Below are 20506 nucleotides of genomic sequence, written 5' to 3'. Positions count from 1 at the left end.
GGAGCAGGCCCGAGGGGCCGTATGTCCTGCTCCTACTTATGTTCTTATGTCCCTATAAAGCCCCCCTCCCTTTAATTCACCTCTTTTCAAGGCTGTAAAGTTGGAATTTTTCTTATAACTCAAGTCTTCAGACACTTGGGATGCATTTACAGCCCTTGCCTGCAACACTTTCAAGACTTGGATGGTCCCCTTGAACCTCAAGTGATTCAAAGGGTGCAGCCTTACCAGACTACTGCAGCTCCTTGATGCCTTCAGACCTGCACTGTGCTGACCTGGCAGTACAGCGCAACATTCTTTTTCCTTTGATTGTTGCTATGCAATGACTGGATATAGCAGCTTGCTATCACTCCCAGATTTATTTCTGTCTTTCCTCTAGCCAGTGTGACACCATTGATTAGGTCTCCCCACCCCCCCGCTTTTTCTTCCAATGTGCAATATCTCGCAAAACTGTTTTGCTGTGTAAAGTTTCATCACTGAGTTTACATTCCACATAAAAGGCAAGGGGGTCGCAATTAAGCTGCGCCAAGGGCATGATTTATCATGCCAAGCATCAGGAAAAATACATACTCGCTTTAATCATAGAATCATACAGCACAGGCCATTCAGCCCATTCAAAGAGCTGGCACAGGCACAAAGAGCTGTCCAATTAGTCCCACTCCCCCCTGCTCTTTCCCCATAGCCCTTCAAATTATTCCTTTTCAAGTATATATTCAATCCCCTTTTGAAAGTTATTGAATTGGCTTCCACTGCCCTTTCAGGTAACGCATTCCAAATCATAACTTGCTGCATAAAAACATTTCTCCTCATCTTTTTTTTTTTGACAATTATCTTAATTCCGTGTCCTCTGGCTACCAACGCTCCTGCCAGTGGAAACAGCCTCTCCCCATCAAAACCCCTCATAATTTTGAGCACCTCGATTAAATCTCCCCTTAACCTTCGCTGCTAAAACCAGCAGTCATTGCCTTGGTGTTTTTCACAAGTTTTGATTTTGCAAGGTTATATATACAGAAAAGAAATACATTGTTGCAGGCATTGTGCACTAATTGTCCCACTCAAAATATGTCAGTGTTAACAGCTTGTTACAACAGCTGAAAAATAAACATACATCGAGGGTTGCCAACTCTGGTTGGACGTATTCCTGGAGGTTCCATCACATGACCTCCTGCTTCCAACTACCCCGCCACCCACACTCGCCATTGGTCGCCCGACACGTCCATCTTCGCGGAGCCGTCTTCCCACGACCGATTGGAAAGTGAACAGACTCTTGGTTACCCGACTGAATGATTCATGACAGCCCATCTACCTCCATCTCCAATATTTTTTTAAATAACTAATAAACAGAAGTGTTCAAAGAAAATGAAAAACATTTTTTTTTAAATGGCCCTATGATTTTTCTTCTGGGTTTTTGCTCACAGCATTGTCCAGCAGAGGCCAGGCCAGGCCAGGCGAGGCCAGGCCAGCAGAGGCCAGGCCAGGCCAGGCCAGCAGAGGCCAGGCCAGGCCAGCAGAGGCCAGGCCAGGCCAGCAGAGGCCAGGCCAGGCCAGGCCAGCAGAGGCCAGGCCAGGCCAGCAGAGGCCAGGCCAGGCCAGCAGAGGCTCTTGGTTACCCGACTGAATGATTCATGACAGCCCATCTACCTCCATCTCCAATATTTTTTTAAATAACTAATAAACAGAAGTGTTCAAAGAAAATGAAAAACATTTTTTTTTTAAATGGCCCTATGATTTTTCTTCTGGGTTTTTGCTCACAGCATTGTCCAGCAGAGGCCAGGCCAGGCCAGGCGAGGCCAGGCCAGGCCAGGCCAGCAGAGGCCAGGCCAGGCCAGCAGAGGCCAGGCCAGGCCAGGCCAGCAGAGGCCAGGCCAGGCCAGGCCAGCAGAGGCCAGGCCAGGCCAGGCCAGCAGAGGCCAGGCCAGGCCAGCAGAGGCCAGGCCAGGCCAGGCCAGGCCAGCAGAGGCCAGGCCAGGCCAGGCCAGGCCAGCAGAGGCCAGGCCAGGCCAGGCCAGCAGAGGCCAGGCCAGGCCAGCAGAGGCCAGGCCAGGCCAGGCCAGCAGAGGCCAGGCCAGCCCAGCCCAGCAGAGGCCAGCCCAGCAGAGGCCAGGCCAGGCCAGCCCAGCAGAGGCCAGGCCAGCCCAGCAGAGGCCAGGCCAGGCCAAGCCAGCCCAGCAGAGGCCAGGCCAGGCCAAGCCAGCCCAGCAGAGGCCAGGCCAAGCCAGCCCAGCAGAGGCCAGGCCAAGCCAGCCCAGCAGAGGCCAGGCCAGGCCAAGCCAGCCCAGCAGAGGCCAGGCCAGGCCAAGCCAGCCCAGCAGAGGCCAGGCCAGGCCAAGCCAGCCCAGCAGAGGCCAGGCCAAGCCAGCCCAGCAGAGGCCAGGCCAAGCCAGCCCAGCAGAGGCCAGGCCAGGCCAGCCCAGCAGAGGCCAGGCCAGGCCAGGCCAGCCCAGGCCAGGCCAGCCCAGCAGAGGCCAGGCCAGGCCAGCCCAGCAGAGCCCAGGCCAGGCCAGCCCAGCAGAGGCCAGGCCAGGCCAGCCCAGCAGAGGCCAGGCCAGGCCAGCCCAGCAGAGGCCAGGCCAGGCCAGCCCAGCAGAGGCCAGGCCAGGCCAGCCCAGCAGAGGCCAGGCCAGGCCAGCCCAGCAGAGGCCAGGCCAGGCCAGCCCAGCAGAGGCCAGGCCAGGCCAGCCCAGCAGAGGCCAGGCCAGGCCAGCCCAGCAGAGGCCAGGCCAGGCCAGCCCAGCAGAGGCCAGGCCAGGCCAGCCCAGCCCAGCAGAGGCCAGGCCAGGCCAGCCCAGCAGAGGCCAGGCCAGGCCAGCCCAGCAGAGGCCAGGCCAGGCCAGCCCAGCAGAGGCCAGGCCAGGCCAGCCCAGGAGAGGCCAGGCCAGCCCAGCCCAGCCCAGCCCAGGAGAGGCCAGGCCAGTAGAGGCCAGCCCAGCCTAGCCGAGGCCAGCCCATTCATATATACATTGGGAAGGACATGAGCAGAAGTTGTCCTCAACTTGCCCATAATTCCTCTGTTTAGAGGCAGGGCCAAAGTCTTAGTGTGGATGCCAAAGGTACATTATAACCACCATTTCTTTAGTCATTTCTTGAGCCAAGTTTTCATCCTAATTAGGTAATGATTACAGTTTTGCACCACAGCAAAAAAAATCACTTAAAATTACTCTCCATGGAGAATAATACAACAAGCTTTCCTAGGCAACAGAAAGCTCCCACATTTGAAAAACAAGTCAGTTGGTTTGTTTGCTTTTTAAAAAAATTCATTTGCACAGGAAATATTTGAAGGTTCATGTGCACTAAACATTTCTGAAGCAGACTAACCCTCGCCATCTGTCAATGTGGCGCTTGGCAGTGTTTGCCACTGGAATTTGTATCTTGGGTTAAGAAGCAGTGTGTGCTGGATAAAGTTTCCAATACAAACAGGTTCAAATAGATCATTTTCAGCATTACTTGTCCAGAACCACTATCTACTTGTCCTGATCCCCCAGACTTAATGGTCAACATACCGGATAGTCCGGCAAACATACAGGATAGTCTGGCACTGTTGTTATTTCTAAAGGAAGGGAAGAAGAGAAACAAAGAGCGAGTAAATACTGGGAATTAACAATATTAAAATTATAATCTATTGAGGTTATGTTTTTCCACCCACCCTTGTGGAGAATGTGAAAGTCTTGCATTCAAACAGCACCTTTCACCACCTCAGGACGTCCCAAAGTGCTTCACAGCGAATTAAGTATTTTTGAAGTGAAGTCACTGTTGTAATGTAGGAAACGTGGCAGCCAATTTGCGCACAGCGAAATCCCACAAACAGCAATGTGATAATGACCAGATAATCTGGGTTTTTTTTTTTTAAATGATGTTGATTGAGGGATAAATATTGGCCAGGACCCCAGGGAGAACTCCCCTGTTCTTCTTTGAACTAGTGCCCTGGGATCTTTTACATCGCCCCAAGAGAGCAGATGGGGCCTCGGTTTAACCTCTCATCTGAAAGACAGTAATCAGAGTAGAATATGCTACAACTTAAAAAGATAAAGGCCTGACACATACATCTGACCTGCCAAAACATTGGGTCAGGAGAAGGAATATTGGCATAACAGACTTAGGCACCAGTGATCAGAGCAGAAATAAGGTTTTATGGCATGATAAAATGATTTTATATAAAAAGCTTGTGGGATGAAACCAAATCAGAGAAAATTCAATTTTAAAAAAGCAATTAGAAGTCGTCAAAACAGCAAAGAGGACTCATTTGGGGCATAAGGAAAAGAGGGAAACACAGAATCAGACACACAAGCTGTAAAGAAGAACATGAAAGCAAAAATGAGTGGAATTGGAGAGAATCAGAAATGGCAGACTAAAAGGGTGAAAAAAGAACATAACCAAAAAGGTTACAGTTATAGGAGTTGTTTAAAATCATGAAGGGTTTAGATAGAGTAAATAAAGAAAAATTGTTTTCAATGGCTTAAGTGTCGATAACGAGGGCACAGATTTAAGGTGATTGGCAAAAGGACCAGAGGCGACAGGAGGAAAAACTTTTGTTACACAACGAGTGGTTAGAATTTGGAATGCACTGCTTGATAGGTTGGTGGATAGAGTCAATAGTAACCTTCAGAAGGGAAATTGATAAATACTTGAAGGAGAATTTTTTTTTAGGGCTATGGGGAAAGAGCGGGGGAGTGGGACTAACTGGATTGCTCTTTGAAAGAGCCGGCGCAGACTCGATAGGCCGAATGGCCGCCTCCTGTGCTGTACGATTCTCCGATTCAGGAGGAGCAAGAAAAACAAGCAACACTTTCTATGTATATTAAAAATGGTGTGGTTTGAATGAAGAACTGACTACATTCTTGAAATGTTGTGAAAACACAACTGACACAGCGAAGAGAAAATTACAGCGGCTGATTACAAACAAATAAAAACTGAAACATGATTTGAAAAGAGATTTCTTCGCTAAACTCAACCTAAAAGCAAACCATAGGATGCATGGTTTAAAATAAGTTGTTTTAACCTCTCCCCCCACCCAGCCCCGACCCAAAGAAAAAAAAAATCTTCATCTCCAAGTCTGGCCTGAGTTTTTTTTAAGCTGTTTTTTCGCCTCTCCCAGGAGATCACATGGCTTTTAGTTGGGGGGAGGGGGGGGGGGGGGGGGAGTGTATTTACACTGATTCACAAGGCATCACAATTGTGTGGAACAGGCTGGGTGGTTCAGAGGATCTTTTGCTGTCTGTCATAAGTCTAATGGACCACAGCCATTTGTAATAGGTTTCAGTGATAGACTGAAACACTCCCCACAATCTAACCTCCCTCACCATTTAGTTACCTGAATCAATGCAAACCTTTCCCACCGTGTCAGCCGTGGCTCAGTGGGTAGCACTCTCGCCTCAGAAGGTTGTGGGTTCAAGTCCCACTCCAGAGACTTGAGCACATATTCCAGGCCGACACTCCCAGTCCAGTACTGAGGGAGTGCGGCACTGTCGGAGGTGCCGTTAAACCGAGGCCCCGTCTGCTCTCTCAGGTGGACATAAAAATCCCATGGCCTCTATTTTGAAGAGCAGGGGAGTTATCCCCGGTGTCCTGGCCAACTAGCTGCATTATATACCAAGTTTAAAGGAGCTGCAATTGGCATCCAGTTGGAAACAGAAATGGATCATGTGGCCATGTAAATAATGAATGATGCACTCCCCAGTTACAGCACCTAATTATACTCCCCAGTTGCAGCACCTAATTATACATCCTTTCAATATTCACCAACATCCAGTCCAAAGTACAGGGCTGTGGAGGGGCAGGTGAACATTTTGAGAATGCAGGCCATTTGAGTACTTTTCTCTTCGTCAATACATCAAATTTCCCTAATTTATTCATGCACAAGAACTAATTTCCTTCTCAAACTCAGTTCACAGAAGTAGAGTCAAATTAGGTTCTACAGAACTACCTCGGGATTGGAAAAGGGTGCGTGTTCTGGTTACTAGTATGGCTACGTGAAAACATGGAGATCTTCATTTGAATTGCTCCGAACAACATGGGCAAGAGTTCCCTCCGGAGCTTTGGCCTTTTGTACCGAACCCTTGTCTGGCTGCATTCATCAACTCCCATTAAAGCAAGGAGCTCAGACCGTTTAAAAAAGCAACTGATGCCACTGAACTAGGTATCTGCAGCAGACCCAGGCTCATTAACATCAGCTATCCAGGTCCTTGGGATAATGAATCGGGACACGAACTCATCTTCCCCCTTGGGCAAAGTTAACATTTTGGATCAGAAGATTATACAGTTCATGTGGACTGCTCGATGCCCCCAAATCAGACTTCTGCTGCTCCAGTCAACAATGGAGTGGGTGTACCCTCCCCAACAGACTGCATGAGTTTCGACCGTTGGAGTTCTGCAATAGATATACAACAACTTGCATTCATATAGTGCCTTTAACATGGTAAAATGTCCCAAGGTGCTTCACAGCAGCGTTATCAGACAAAATTTGACACCAACCAGCATCCTGAGGGTTTATATCGTTCCTGACCATAACCAAACAGGGCTTCCTTTCAGAGGCGCTGTCTTTCAGATGAGATGAGATGTTAAACAGAGGCCCCGACTGCCCTCTCAGGTGGACGTAAAAGAACCCAATGGCCACTATTCAGAGAGTAGGGGAGTTCTTCCCGGTGTCCTAGGCCAATAGTTATCCCTCAACCACTGACACGAAAAACAGATCATCAGTCCACTAGCCCCTTTATAAAGCGCTGGTTAGGCCACAACTGGAGTATTGCATCCAGTTCTGGTCACCACACTTTAGGAAGGATGTGAAAGTCCTTCAGAAGTGCAGAGGAGATTTACCAGAATGGGTCTGGGGATGGGGGGATCTTAGCTACAAGGACAGGTTGGAAAAGCTGGAATTGTTTTCATTAGGGCAAAAGAGGTTGAGGGGTGATTTGATAGAGGTGTGGTTTGGATAGGCTAGACAGGGAAAGGCTGTTCCCACTAATTGATGGTACAAGGACTAGGGGACACAGATTTAAGGTTTTGGGCAAGAGATACAGGGGAGACGTGAGGGAAAACTTTTTTACGCAGCAAGTGGCGAGGACCTGGAACTCGCTGCCGATGGAAGCGGCGGAAGCAGACACACTCGATGTTTTCACAGGGAGACTGGATTGGCACTTGAAGGAAATAAACTTGCTAGGCCCCAGGGATAGAGCGGGGGAATGGGACTGACTGGATTGCTCTGCAGAGAGCCAGCATGAACTCGATGGGTCAAATGGCCTCCTTCTGTGCCATTATGACTATGACTCACTATTTTTGGGAGCATGCTGTGCGCAAATTTAGCTGCCACATTTCCTACAATACAACAGTGACGACACTTTCAAAAATTATCTGTGAAGCGCTCTGGGACATCACGAGGTCATGAAAGGCGCTATATAAAAATTTAAGTTCTTTCATTCTTTATCCTGCTATACATGTCGAATTTTTGTATTCTAGTTTAGTCTAGCCAAAACAAGTAGCGTTGAATAAAGGGTGACTTGATGCTAATGAATTTTCATGCCATCTCTTGCAGTAGGAATGGTACTAAAAGTAGTCACTCTACACGGAATGTTATGCACTTTGCTTTTGGGATCCCGTGATTAAACTGCATGAGGCTGGAGAAGCCAACACTCCTGACCCCAGTGGTTTACAGTTACCTGATGTCCCCCACCAATGAGGGAAAAACAGAATGTTGCACGCACATAACGTTGCCTGGCAACTTGAGTGTGCTGGGGCCCAAATCTTCAAATATTCTACATCAATGCCACTGAATAAAAGACACAATCTGTACTGCGCACTAAAAAAGTCACCAAGAACATTCAGGCCTTCTCCACACCCCTTCTGCCCCGACCCCACCCTGAGGGGAAAAAAATTAATCTTACTTTTGCTGTGAAGCGATAGTGTTCAATCTAGTCATACGCCACGGAGAGGGCAGGCTGCACTTAATGGACCAGAGACTCTTCCACATCTGTTTTCATCAGCTGTCAGCCAATTTGGAGTAAGTCATTAGCCAGTATCTTAGTTTTAACCTTCCACCACCCTATCACAACGGAGAACTCTTAATAGTCAATCCAAGAACGTCATACACAACAGTGGGAGGTGATTTAAGCAAATCACCTATTGTGTTCTTATTATCTCAATTTAAAAGTAATTTAGCATAGTAAATTGGAACTCAAGGAACATGCAGAACGTAACTATGTTAGCCTTTAATAGCATAATTGGGGCTATTATGTGTGCAAGTAAGTTTATTCCATGAAGGAAAAATAATGCTCATTTGGATGGTATCCAATAATGAAATTAGCAATAAGAAATGTGGGTTTGGTACACACATGCACACGTCAATTTTTCACCCTTATTTCCTTCTAATCATTGATCCGAATCCAGAAAAAGAAACAGATGTCAGGGCCAAATGAAATATACAAAAAAGATACACACTTCCATTATTAGCTGAGGCATAGACTATAAAAGCAGGGAGGTTATGCTTGAACTGTATAAAACACTAGTTAGGCCACAGCTAAAATACTGTGTACAGTTCTGGCACCACATTACAGGAAGGATGTGATTGCACGAGGGTACAGAGGAGATTTATGAGGATGTTGCCAGAACTGGAGAGTTTTAGCTATGAGGAAAGATTGGATAGGCTGGGGTTCTTTTCTTGGGAACAGAGGAGGCTGAGGGGAGATTTAATTGAGGTGTATAAAATTATGAGGGGCCCAGATAGAGTAGCTAGAAAGGATCTATTTTCCTTAGCAGAGAGGTCAATAACCAGGGAGCATAAATTTAAAGTAATTGCTAGAAGGATTAGAGGGGAGTTGAGGAGAACTTTTTTCACCCAGAGGGTAGTAGGAGTCTGGAACTCATTGCCTGAAAGGGTGGTAGAGGCAGGAACCCTCATCGCATTTAAAAAGTACTTGGATATGCACTTGAAGTGCCATAACCTACAAGGCTACAGACCAAGAGCTGGAAAGTGGGATTGCGCTGGATAGCTTTATTTCGGCCAGCACAGACATGGTGGACTGAACTGCCTCTTTCTGTGCTGTAAATTTCTATGACAGGCCATTGTCGGAAGCGGTGAGAGCGGAGGTTCAGTGAGTATTTAAACTCACTTTCGCGGGCTTTCTTTCACCGGCTGGTATCGGGAGTGGCGAGAGTGGAGGTTCAGTGAGTATTTAAACTCACTTTCGCGGGCTTTTTCAGAGGCTTACCAATCTCTCAGACTGGCGGCGACGTTCCAGAGCCATGTCACGATTCAAAACGTGACACGGGCAGGAGGGAGCAGCTGATTGGGTGAGTACGGCCAGGTGAGTACTTATACTACTCTATAGTTTGACAGTTAAGGTTTATAAAGTTTAGAAGGTCTTAATTTTGTGGTTATAGTCTCTAAGGTCTCTGTTGTGCAGTGGGGAGTGGTAGTAAACAAGGGCCCTTGAGTATATCATTTAATTGTAGTATAATTGGTGGTATTGGTTTAACTTAAATTAATTAAAGCGTAAGTCATGGCAGGACAGCTTGGCCCCGTGGGATGCTCCTCCTGCACTATGTGGGAAATCAGGGACACTTCCTGTGTCCCCGACGACCATGTGTGCGGGAAGTGTATCCAGCTGCAGCTACTGGCAGACCGCATTACGGCACAGGAACTGCGAATGTATACATACTGGAACATTTGCGATGCTGAGGACGTCGTGGATATCACGTTTAATCAGTTGGTCACACCGCAGGTAAAGGCTGCACAGGCAGGAAGGGAATGGGTGACCACCAGGCAGAGTAGTAGGCGCAGGCAGGTAGTGCAGGGGTCCCCTGTGGCCATCCCCCTCTCAAACAGATATACCGCTTTGGATATTGTTGGGGAGGATGGCATATCGGGGAACGGCAGCAGCAACCAACTTCCTGGCACCATGGGTGGTTCTGCTGCACGGGACAGGAGGAAAAAGATCGGGAGAGCTATAGTGATAGGGGATTCGATTGTAAGGGGGATAGGCGTTTCTGCGTCCGCAAACGAGACTCCAGGATGGTATGTTGCCTCCCTGGTGCAAGGGTCAAGGATGTCTCGGAGCGGCTGCAGGGCATTCTGGAGGGGGAGGGTGAACAGCCAGTTGTCGTGGTGCATATAGGTACCGATATAGGTAAAAAATGGGATGAGGTCCTAAAAGCTGAATATAGGGAGTTAGGAGGTAAATTAAAAAATAGGACCTCAAAAGGTAGTAATCTCAGGATTGCTACCAGTGCCACAGGTTAGTCAGAGTAGAAATAAAAGGATATTTCAGATGAATACATGGCTAGAAGAATGGTGCAAGGGGGAGGGATTCAAATTCCTGGGACATTGGAACCGGTTCTGGGGGAGGTGGGACCAGTACAAACTGGATGGTTTGCACCTGGGCAGGACCGGGACCGATATCCTAGGGGGAGTGTTTGCTAGTGCTGTTGGGGACGGTTTAAACTAAAATGGCAGGGGGTTGGGAACCTGTGCAGGGAGACAGAGGAAAGGGAAGCAAGGATAGAAGCAAAAGACAGGAAGGAGAAAAGCAAAAGTGGAAGGCAGAGAAATCAAGGGTGTAAATCAAGCAAGGCTGCAGTAAACAATAATTCTAAAAGGTCTAAGTGTTAAAAAAACAAGCCTGAAGGCTTTGTGTCTTAATGCGAGGAGCATTCGTAATAAGGTGGATGAACTAGCTGCGCAAATAGATGTAAACGGATATGATATAATTGGGATCACGGAGACATGGCTCCAAGGTCACCAAGGCTGGGAATTCAACATCCAGGGGTATTTAATATTTAGGAAGGACAGGCAGAAAGGAAAAGGCGGTGGGGTAGCATTGCTGGTTAAAGAGATTAATACAAAAGTAAGGAAGGATATTAGCTCTGATGATGTGGAATCTGTATGGGTAGAGCTGAGAAATACCAAGGGGCAGAAAACGTTAGTGGGAGTTCTATACAGACCCCCAAACAGTAATGCTGAGGTTGGGGATGGCATTAAATGGGAAATTAGAGATGCGTGCAATAAGGGCACGGCAGTTATCATGGGTGACTTTAATCTACATATAGATTGGTCTAACCAAATTAGTAACAATACTGTGGAAGAGGAATTCCTAGAGTGTATACGGGGTGGTTTCCTGGACCAATATGTCGAGAAACCAACTAGAGATCAGGCCATCTTAGACTGGGTATTATGTAATGAGAAAGGATTAAATAGCAATTTTGTTGTGCGAGGCCCTTTGGGGAGGAGCGATCATAATATGATCAAAATCATTAAGATGGAGTGAAGTAGTTGATTCAGAGACTTGGGTACTGAATTTAAATAAAGGAAAATACGATGGTATGAGGCACGAGTTGGCTAGGATGGATTGGGGAATGTTACTTAAAGGGTTGACGGTGAATAGGCAATGGCAAACGTTTAAAGGTCGCATGGATGAACTACAGAATTTGTTCATCCCTGTTTGGCATAAAAATAAAACAAAAAAGGTGACTCAACATTGGCTAACAAGGGAAATTAGGGATAGCATAAGATCCAAGGAGAAGACATATAAATTGGCCAGAAAAAGTAGCAAACCTGAGGATTGGGAGCAGTTTAGGATTCAGCAAAGGAGGACAAAGGGATTAATTAAGAGGGGGAAAAGAGAGTATGAGAGTAAGCTTTCAGGGAACATAAAAGCTGACTGTAAAAGCTTCTATAGATATGTGAAGAGAAAAAGATTGGTAAAGTCAAGCGTAGGTCCCTTGCAGTCAGAATCAGGGGAATTTATAATGGGGAACAAAACATGGCAGACCAATTAAATACATACTTTGGTTCTGTCTTCACAAAGGAGGACACAAATAAACTCCCAGATATGTCAGGAAACATAGGATCTGATGAAAGGGAGGAACTGAAAGAAATCAGTATTTGTAGTGAAATGGTGTTAGGGAAATTGATGGGATTGAAGGCCGATAATCTACATCCTAGGATACTTAAGGAAGTGGCCCCAGAAATAATAGATGCATTGCTGGTCATCTTCCAAAATTCTATAGACTCTGGAACAGTTCCCATGGATTGGAGGGTAGCTAATGTAACCCCACTATTTAAAAAAGGTGGTAGAGAAAAAACGGGGAATTATAGCCTGACATCGATAGTGGGGAAAATGCTAGAGTCTATTATAAAAGATGTAATAGCAGAGCACTTGGAAAACAGTGACAGGATCAGACAAAGTCAACATGGATGTACAAAAGGTAACTCATGCTTGACTAATCTACTGGAATTTTTTGAGGATGTAACTGGTAGAATAGATAAGGGAGAACCAATGGATGTGGTGTATTTGGACTTTCAGAAGGCTTTCGATGAGGTCCCGCATAAGAGACTAGCGTGCAAAGTTAAAGCACAGGGGATTGGGGGTAACGTACTGACTTGGATAGAAAACTGGTTGGCAGACAGAAAGCAAAGAGTTGGAATAAACGGGTCTTTTTCTGAGTGGAAGGCAGTGACTAGTGGGGTACCGCAGGGATCGGTGCTAGGACCCCAGTTATTCACAATATATATTAATGATCTAGACGAGGGAACTAGATGTAATATCTCCAGGTTTGCAGACGACACAAAGCTGGGTGGGCGTGTGTGCTGTGAGGAGGATGCAGAGAAACTCCAGTAGGATTTGGACAGGTTGGGCGATTGGGCAGATGCAGGGCAGATGCAGTATAATGTGGATAAATGTGAGGTTATCCACTTTGGTGGCAAAAACAGGAAGGCAGATTATTATCTGAATGGCAATAGATTGGGAAAAGGGGAAAGTGCAACGAGACCTGGGTGTCCTTGTGCGCCAGTCGCTGAAGGTAAGCATGCAGGTGCAGCAGGCGGTTAAGAGGGCAAATGGTATGCTGGTTTTCATAGCGAGAGGATTAGAGTACAGGAGCAAGGATATCCTGCTGCAGTTGTACAGGGCCTTGGCGAGACCACATCTGGAGTATTGTGCGCAGTTTTGGACACCTTATCTGAGGAAGGATGTTCTTGCCATGGAGGGAGTGCAGTAAAGATTCACCAGACTGATACCTGGATGGCAGGAATGATGTATGAGGAGAGATTGGGTCGATTGGGCTTATATTCGCTAGAGTTTAGAAGAATGAGAGGGGATCTCATTGAAACTTATAAAATTCTAACAAGACTAGACAGACTAGATGCAGGAAGGATGTTCCTGATGGTCAGGGAGTTCAGAACCAGGGGTCACAGTCTAAGGATAAGGGGTAGGCCATTTAGGACTGAGATGAGGAAGAATTTCTTCACCCAGAGAGTGGTGAACCTGTGGAATTCTCTACCACAGAAGGCAGTAGAGGCCAATTCATTAAATATATTCAAGAAGGAGTTAGATATATTTCTTAAGGCTAAGGGGATCAAGGGATATGGGGAGAAAGCAGGGACAGGGTACTGAATTTGGATGATCAGCCATGATCGCATTGAATGGTGGAGCAGGCTCGAGGGGCTGAATGGCCTACTCCTGCTCCTATCTTCTATGTTTCTATTCTATGATTCTCAGAATCTGCTAATAAAATGCAGTATCTTCAAAATTAATCACAGTTGAAACTGGATTCTTCCCCTTCCTGACAAAATGTCTCCTTTCCCTCCCACCCCAAGACTTCAGCTGCTACAGTTCTGCTCTATCCATGAAGTTATATTATAGAGCACTACAGCTTATGTTTTTAAAAAGTAGATCCAACTTGACAAAATGCTACCAAAGTGCAATGCCAGTCCAGCTCTGAAGGAGTTAAAAAGGTGCCTGTGACATTATTTGAAGCTATTAAAAGTTATATTTAAATCAATTCAAATCTAACTATAACTTGCATGCAACCTTAGTGACAAATTTAAACAAACATTCTACTGGATCGATACCTGCATTTGGGAGTCAGTATGATTACAACACCAGGTGCTGCATTTACAGGTTACAAGTTCAGTAAATAAGCAAAATTTAACAGACTATAATTTCCACACAGGAAAAAAAGACTCCCTGTGGTTCAAGTTTAAATAACAAAAGTATCTGATAGTATAGCGAGATCTATATATGGTTCCGTTACTGTACAACACGCATGGAAAGGTGTCTAAGCAAATGTAAGCAATTTTACTTGACTATGCCTATAGGCTACCTCTGACTTTAACTGGCTACATGCATACCTCGTGAAGGTGACAGGATTAGAAGTCACATGATACAACTGGCAAAGCATGCAAACATTAACCTACTTTTGCCACCAGCCACAAGCACGTGCTTCGTTAGATAATATTTATTCCGTACCTGTGAAGTTCACCTCCAACCACTTCTTTCCCCTTACCATTACCCAATCATTGTTCCGTAATGCTACTCCCTTAGCCGCCTGTAAGCGAGGGTATCATTACAGGGCAGCATTGGTCCTGGTAGTTTTTCTGTCCACAGAGTTCTATTCAGTAACCCAGCCAAGAGTTAGCAAAACTCAGCCCTGACCTGGCTCCCGGTCCGGCAACACCTCAATTTTAAAATTCTCATCCTTGTTTTCATATCCCTCCATAGCCTCGCCCTCAACTTATTTTCTATAACCTCCTCCTGCCCTAGAACTCTCCGAGATCTCTGTGCTCCCCTAATTCTGGCCTCTTGCGCATCCCTCATTGGCGCCCGTGCCTTCAGCTGCCTAGGTCCCAAACTCTGGAATTTCTTACCAATACTTCTCCGCCTCTCTCTCCTCCTTGAAGATGCTTCTTAAAATCAACTCTTTGACCAAGCTGTCCTAATATCTCCTTATGTGGCTCGGTGTCAAATTTTGTCTCCTGTGAAACATCTTGGAATGTTTTACTATGTTAAACATGCTATATAAATGCAAGTTGTTGTTGTTGATTGGCAATGAAGTAGCCATCTTGGGAGACTAGTTCTCTACCTCTACATCACCCATCTTATGACTTTACAAATACAAAAGATATATCAAATCATTTTTGTTCAGTATTTTTTTTAAAAACTTAATTATGAAAAAGACCCACTACAGAACATAAACTAATTTAATTCTGGGACCAGTATGAGGATCTGTTTGCACCATATTGCAAACTGAGATAGGTGGAGCAGTTCTGTATACAAACACCAGCCAGCTGTTTTCAAACATGCACAGCTCCTACTAAAAAAACATTAAAGGCTGTACTTTTGAAACTTGTAAAAGATTGCCTATTTTATAAAAAGGCATTGGATTTGCACATCCACTCCTGCCTCAGATGTAGCCAAATAATGGCTGCATTTATTGCAAAAAAAACCCTGCTTTGCTGGACTGAAGCTCTTGGTGATAATGTACCTTTAATAGCTTATTTGGCACAAATATCCAGGAGTGTGGAATGAGAAAGTGTAAGTCACCTCCAGGTCTGTTTTGTAACATTTGCGTGCTCAAATCTGTTGATAAGATAAATGCTCCCACCTTGTCAAAATAAAAATAAAGTCAAACGAGCAAATCTGAAGAAAGAGATTGCTTTTAAAAAAAAAAGCGTGACTCTCAATGAAAGAATTCTACAGCAACAATTCATTTTAAAGTTACATTTAAAGAAAAGCTCAGAATTTCAGATTAAACATGCCCACTGTGAAGACTGGATAAACACATATGCTTGATTAATAACCAGCTCCACAAAATGCAACAAGTAAACGGTATAATTTAAAAAGATGTTACTGTTGAGGACACTATTCTTTAGCAATAACTAACCACGAAAAAAAAAGAGGGAATCGCCGCTCTCTAAACTTTGCTGCCATTTAGAAACAGGGGGATGGGACAAAGCTTAAAAGGCAAATGGCATCAAAAGTTTGGAGGAGTGAAAAGGGGAATAAAAAATATGAACATTTAAAAATATTCATCTTGATTAGACACATTTAAACTAAGTTATATTATAATAAGAATAACTTCAATCAAAACTGACCCCTTTTATTTATATATGCACATGCACATTTATATACATTATATACAAACACATACACATACACATGATCAAAACAAACTCAGGCAATCATTTCAACTGTGTCCAGTACATTAAAACTCTGACAATGCGACCTTGTTTTGTTATGAAACCAAGTATTTAATACAAAAATAAATCTTTGGTGAACGCGATAAATGAAGAATTAGTACCGAAGGCCTTTGGTTTTTTCTTCTCAAAGGACACCCACTATTCCCTGGCATTCAGGCAACATTGGACGACTTTTCCTCCCCCTTCGGGCTTCCAAACTATTGGCCCTGATAGCAGAGCATAAAACCAAACACTGTCCCCAACAGGTCAACTTCAAAAACAAACCCCGTTCAAGAGCCTGGCACACAAACCCATGCATCATTGAACACTGCCTCTGTTTACAAGACCCTATACCCAGGTGTGTGCATGTTCATTTTTATTATGTGATATTTTCAGACACCGGTGCACAAAAACTGGACCTTTCCCAACAGCAGAAGTTTTTTTTTAAAGCAAAGCTTTGCTCAGTGCACCTGTAAGAGGAAGTACAGCCTTAGTCATGATCTAACAGAGCACATAAACAGCATATTTCATCTGCACACACTTGACAAGGTACAAATAAATCTCCCTCCTTCTCCATTTCTCTCACTTTCCTCTATTTCCCTCCCCTCTTTCCCACTATTTCCCTTTCTTTCTAATTCTCCTCTATTTATCTCCCTCTATATCTCCTTTCTAGATCTCCCTCTATTTCTCTCCCCTCTCCTTCTCTCCCACTATTTCACTCCCCTCTCTATCTCTGCCCTCTCTATATATATATATATATCACTCCCTTCTCTATTTTCTTTCTTTCTTTCTCTCTCTCTCTCTCTCTCTCTCTCTCCCTCTCCCTCTCCCCGGGCCCTGTTGATGAAGCCAGTGCTTACCTGCAGTGCAGTGTCTGTGTGCCAGGTGTGTGTTTGTGTGGGGCTCCGGCCGCTCTCACTGAGCCGGGTGCAGCAGGTGAGGCGAGCGGATCGCTCCCATTGGCCGCGCACTGCCCGCTTGTCTCAGTCTGCCGGAATGTAGCAGTCAGCGGGGGCGCGCCCTCCCGCCGCCTGTACCCAAGCAGCGTGCGCACGTCCCCTCTCCCGCTCTCTCTATCTCGTGCACGTGCACGCCCCCTCGAACCCGCGCACCGCTATTGTTGTTTGCTCCAATCTGCATCCTCCCCCCCGTGCACAGGAAGAGCCCACAAATCCCGCAGCGGCTTCCCCTTCCCTCTTTATCCTTGTTGCTAAACCACTAAAAATAAAACTTAACACAAGTAAGACTGAGGGTTGCATGTATCTTGCTGCATTGATGATATTGCACTTGTCTGGAATCTTAAAGCTGGTTTGTTTGTTTGTTTATTTATTTTATTTCCCCTCCTTGTTCGGTTCCCTAGGGAATATGGGCTAAATTAGAAGAGGTCTCCCCAGTGGATACTCCTTGAGATTGCAGTGATTCCCCCGCCTCCCTTCATTAATGCAAGGCTAGTATATGTCAGTTGCCGGATTTAGCAATGCAATTTCATTTGTACATCTCCTTTCCTCCTCTGTGGAATAAATCCTGATTATAATAAGTTAACCCACCCTTAATATTCATTTTGTACCATGAATGCATTTTAATTATATTTTAGCCAGGATGATTTCCTCTTCCCTCCACCCGCCCCCTTCCATGACTAGATGTGGACATAAGAGGGACATTGATTTATAATGTCAGCGTGACAGAAATTTGCAAATGCATTTAAACATATGCAGAGCTGTAGTTATTATTTTTAAAGAAACATGCATTAAAATAGGTCACATTTTTTAAATCAGGGGATGCCACGTTTCTTTCTGAGAGGTCTGTTTCACATCTCCAGAATGTTTTTTCTCTCTTGCAAGGTTGAAGACTCACTTTAAAATTGAAAGGGGATTCGCGTCCTCTGCTTCGCTCAGAAGTTCTATTTTTCATTGAGCTACTAACCGGACACACAAGAAAGACTCTTCGCCGCAATAAGGGAATGAATGTGAGCAATTTGGCCGCTCAGGACACCGCCTAGTGGCTCGTTTCAGAACGCCATAGCCCAGCTGCAGTTTACCTCAGCCAGAAAATCATAGATTGCTACAGCACAGAAGAAGGCCATTCGGCCAATCGTGTGCCGGCTCTTTGAAAGAGCTATCCAATTAGTCCCACTCCCCCTGCTCTTTCCCCAGAGCCCTGGAATTTTTTTCCTTCTCAAATATATTCCCTACTTTACAACAGTAACTACACTTCAAAAATGTACTTCATTGGCTGTAAAGTGCGTTGGGGCGTCTTGAGGTCGTGAAAGGTGCTACATAAATGCAAGTTCTTTCTTGCTTGTATATCAAATTTCCTTTTGAAAGTTACTATTGAATCTGCTTCCACCAGCCTTTCAGACAGTGCGTTCCAGATCATAACAACTCGCTGCGTAAAAGCAATTCTCCTCATCTCCCCTCTAGTTCTTTTGACAACTACCTTAAATCTGTGCCCTCTGGTTACTGACCCTCCTGCCGCTGGAGACAGTTTCTCCTTAGTTACTCTATCAAAACCCTTCATGTGTTACAGACCCAAAAAATTGACGAGGTGAAGGGGGGAACAATATACTTTTAAGAAGTTAGCTTTTTACAACTCTATTTACAGTACAACAATACTACAGATTTGTGATAAGCTTTGTTTCTGTCAGAACCTGTCAATTTTCTCATTCATTGGTTAAGTCTTTATACTTTTCTCCTTTGTTATTTTCTTTTGTTATACCCTGATCATTTTTCACAAAGCTTTTTTTCCCCCAATTTAAAAAAAAATTCATTCATGGAATGTGGGCGTCGCTGGCAAGGCCAGCATTTATTGCCCATCCTTAATTGCCCTTGAGAAAGTGGCGGTTGGCTGCCTTCTTGAACCGCTGCAGTCCATGTGGTGAAGGAGCTCCCACAGTGCTGTTCGGTTGGGAGTTCCAGGATTTTGACCCAGCGACGATGAAGGAGCGGCCAATATATTTCCAAGTCAGGATGGTGTGCGACTTGGAGGGGAACTTGGAGGTGGTGGTGTTCCCATGTGCCTGCTGCCCTTGTCCTTCTAGGTGGTAGAGGTCGAGGGTTTGGGATGCAGCTGAAAAAAAAATCTCTGAGCAACTGCCAACATGACATCCCTGATTTTAATCACTCAACTATTGGTGGCCAACTCTTCAGCTGCCAAGGCCCTAAGCTCTGGAATTTCCTTCCTAAACCTCTCCACCCCTCCGCCTCTCTACCTCTCTTTCCTCCTTTAACACACTTCTTAAAACCTACCTCAGTGACTACACTTCTAAAGGTATGCTGCAAAGCGCTTTGGGACGTCCTGAGGTTGTGAAAACGCTATTATAAATGCAAGTCTTTCTTAGCGCTAGATTGTGTTATAGGAGGGGTATGATAATAAGAACATTTTTATCCTAGCTGTATAAATATAAAAAGAAGTTGCATTCATGACCTCAGGATGTCCCAAACTGCTTCACAGCCAATGAAGTACTTTTGAAGTGTAGTCACTGTTGTAATGTAGGAAACGCGGCAGCCAATTTGTGCACAGCAAGATCCCACAAGCAGCAGTGTGATAAATGACTTTTAGTGATGTTGGGTGAAGGATAAATATTGGCCCAGGACACCAGGAATAACTCCAACTGAGAGGGCCTCAGTTTAATGTTTCACCTGAAAGACGACACCTCCGACAGTGCAGCACTCCTTTAGCCTGGATTTTTGTGCTCAAGTCTCTGGAGATAGATAGATGGGATTTGACCTTTGACCCCAGAACCATGCAGTAGCTTCAGTCACTTCATAATTTTGTGTATCATATGAGCATTGTTATTATTATAGTGCCTTGGAACATTTTACTACGTTAAAGGCGCTATGTAAATGTAAGTTGTTGTTGTTATCACTTCTCAGTCAGATTACTGACTGTATGGATAAATGAAGTCAATAATACATGAAGGAGAATTATCCCATAATGATCTTGATTGGCGGTGTGCTGTAGTTCAGATAGATTGGGCTGGATTTTCATTGAGGAGGCGGGTAGGAGGCGGGACTACAACTTTCGGGGTTGTAGTCCCGCCTCCATCGAGTTGTGGCCAACCCACGTGATTTTGACTTGATTGACCTTGTTGAGCCCACCCAGCGGGCTCAGCAGGCCAATTAAGGGCCACCCGCCAACAGGTGATGTCACAGATTTAAAATCCCTGAAAATGATTAAAAAAACTATGCTGAACCATTTCATAGTTTAAGCAGTGTAGACCAGTGTTCCCCCATAAGGTGCACGGCTGCACAGCCCGCTCACCAATCGCGAGGTCCCACACAGCCCGCGCACCAATCGCGAGGTCCCACTCAGCCCGCTCACCAATCGTGAGGTCTCACACAGCCCGCTCACCAATCGTGAGGTCTCACACAGCCCGCTCACCAATCGTGAGGTCTCACACAGCCCGCTCACCAATCGTGAGGTCTCACACAGCCCGCTCACCAATCGTGAGGTCTCACACAGCCCGCTCACCAATCGTGAGGTCTCACACAGCCCGCTCACCAATCGTGAGGTCTCACACAGCCCGCTCACCAATCGTGAGGTCTCACACAGCCCGCTCACCAATCG

The 20506-nt window shown here is 45.5% G+C and overlaps 1 protein-coding gene across 8 annotated transcripts in view; it reads right to left on the bottom strand.

Annotated features, from left to right (window-relative positions):
* Nucleotides 1-17019, bottom strand: part of pip5k1ba (phosphatidylinositol-4-phosphate 5-kinase, type I, beta a) — a 224633-nt gene extending 207614 nt beyond the window's left edge. For 2 of the 8 annotated variants that reach the window (XM_085992146.1, XM_085992136.1), the window contains exon 1: nucleotides 16801-17013. The gene's annotated coding sequence lies outside the window, so the exon portion shown is untranslated. Of the gene's footprint in view, nucleotides 1-7871; nucleotides 7972-16800 lie in introns of those variants that run through there. The other 6 variants (XM_085992151.1, XM_085992165.1, XM_085992127.1 and 3 more) reach the window with 6 other exon arrangements.
* Nucleotides 17020-20506: the final 3487 nt, after the last annotated feature.

The sequence above is a fragment of the Somniosus microcephalus genome, chromosome 1 (genome assembly GCF_052327205.1).
Source record: "Somniosus microcephalus isolate GS21.2 chromosome 1, FLI_Smic_1.0, whole genome shotgun sequence".
Taxonomy (NCBI): Eukaryota; Metazoa; Chordata; class Chondrichthyes; order Squaliformes; family Somniosidae; genus Somniosus; species Somniosus microcephalus.
Note: the sequence above shows the minus strand (reverse complement) of the source record. Positions and strands in the feature narration are given on the sequence as shown.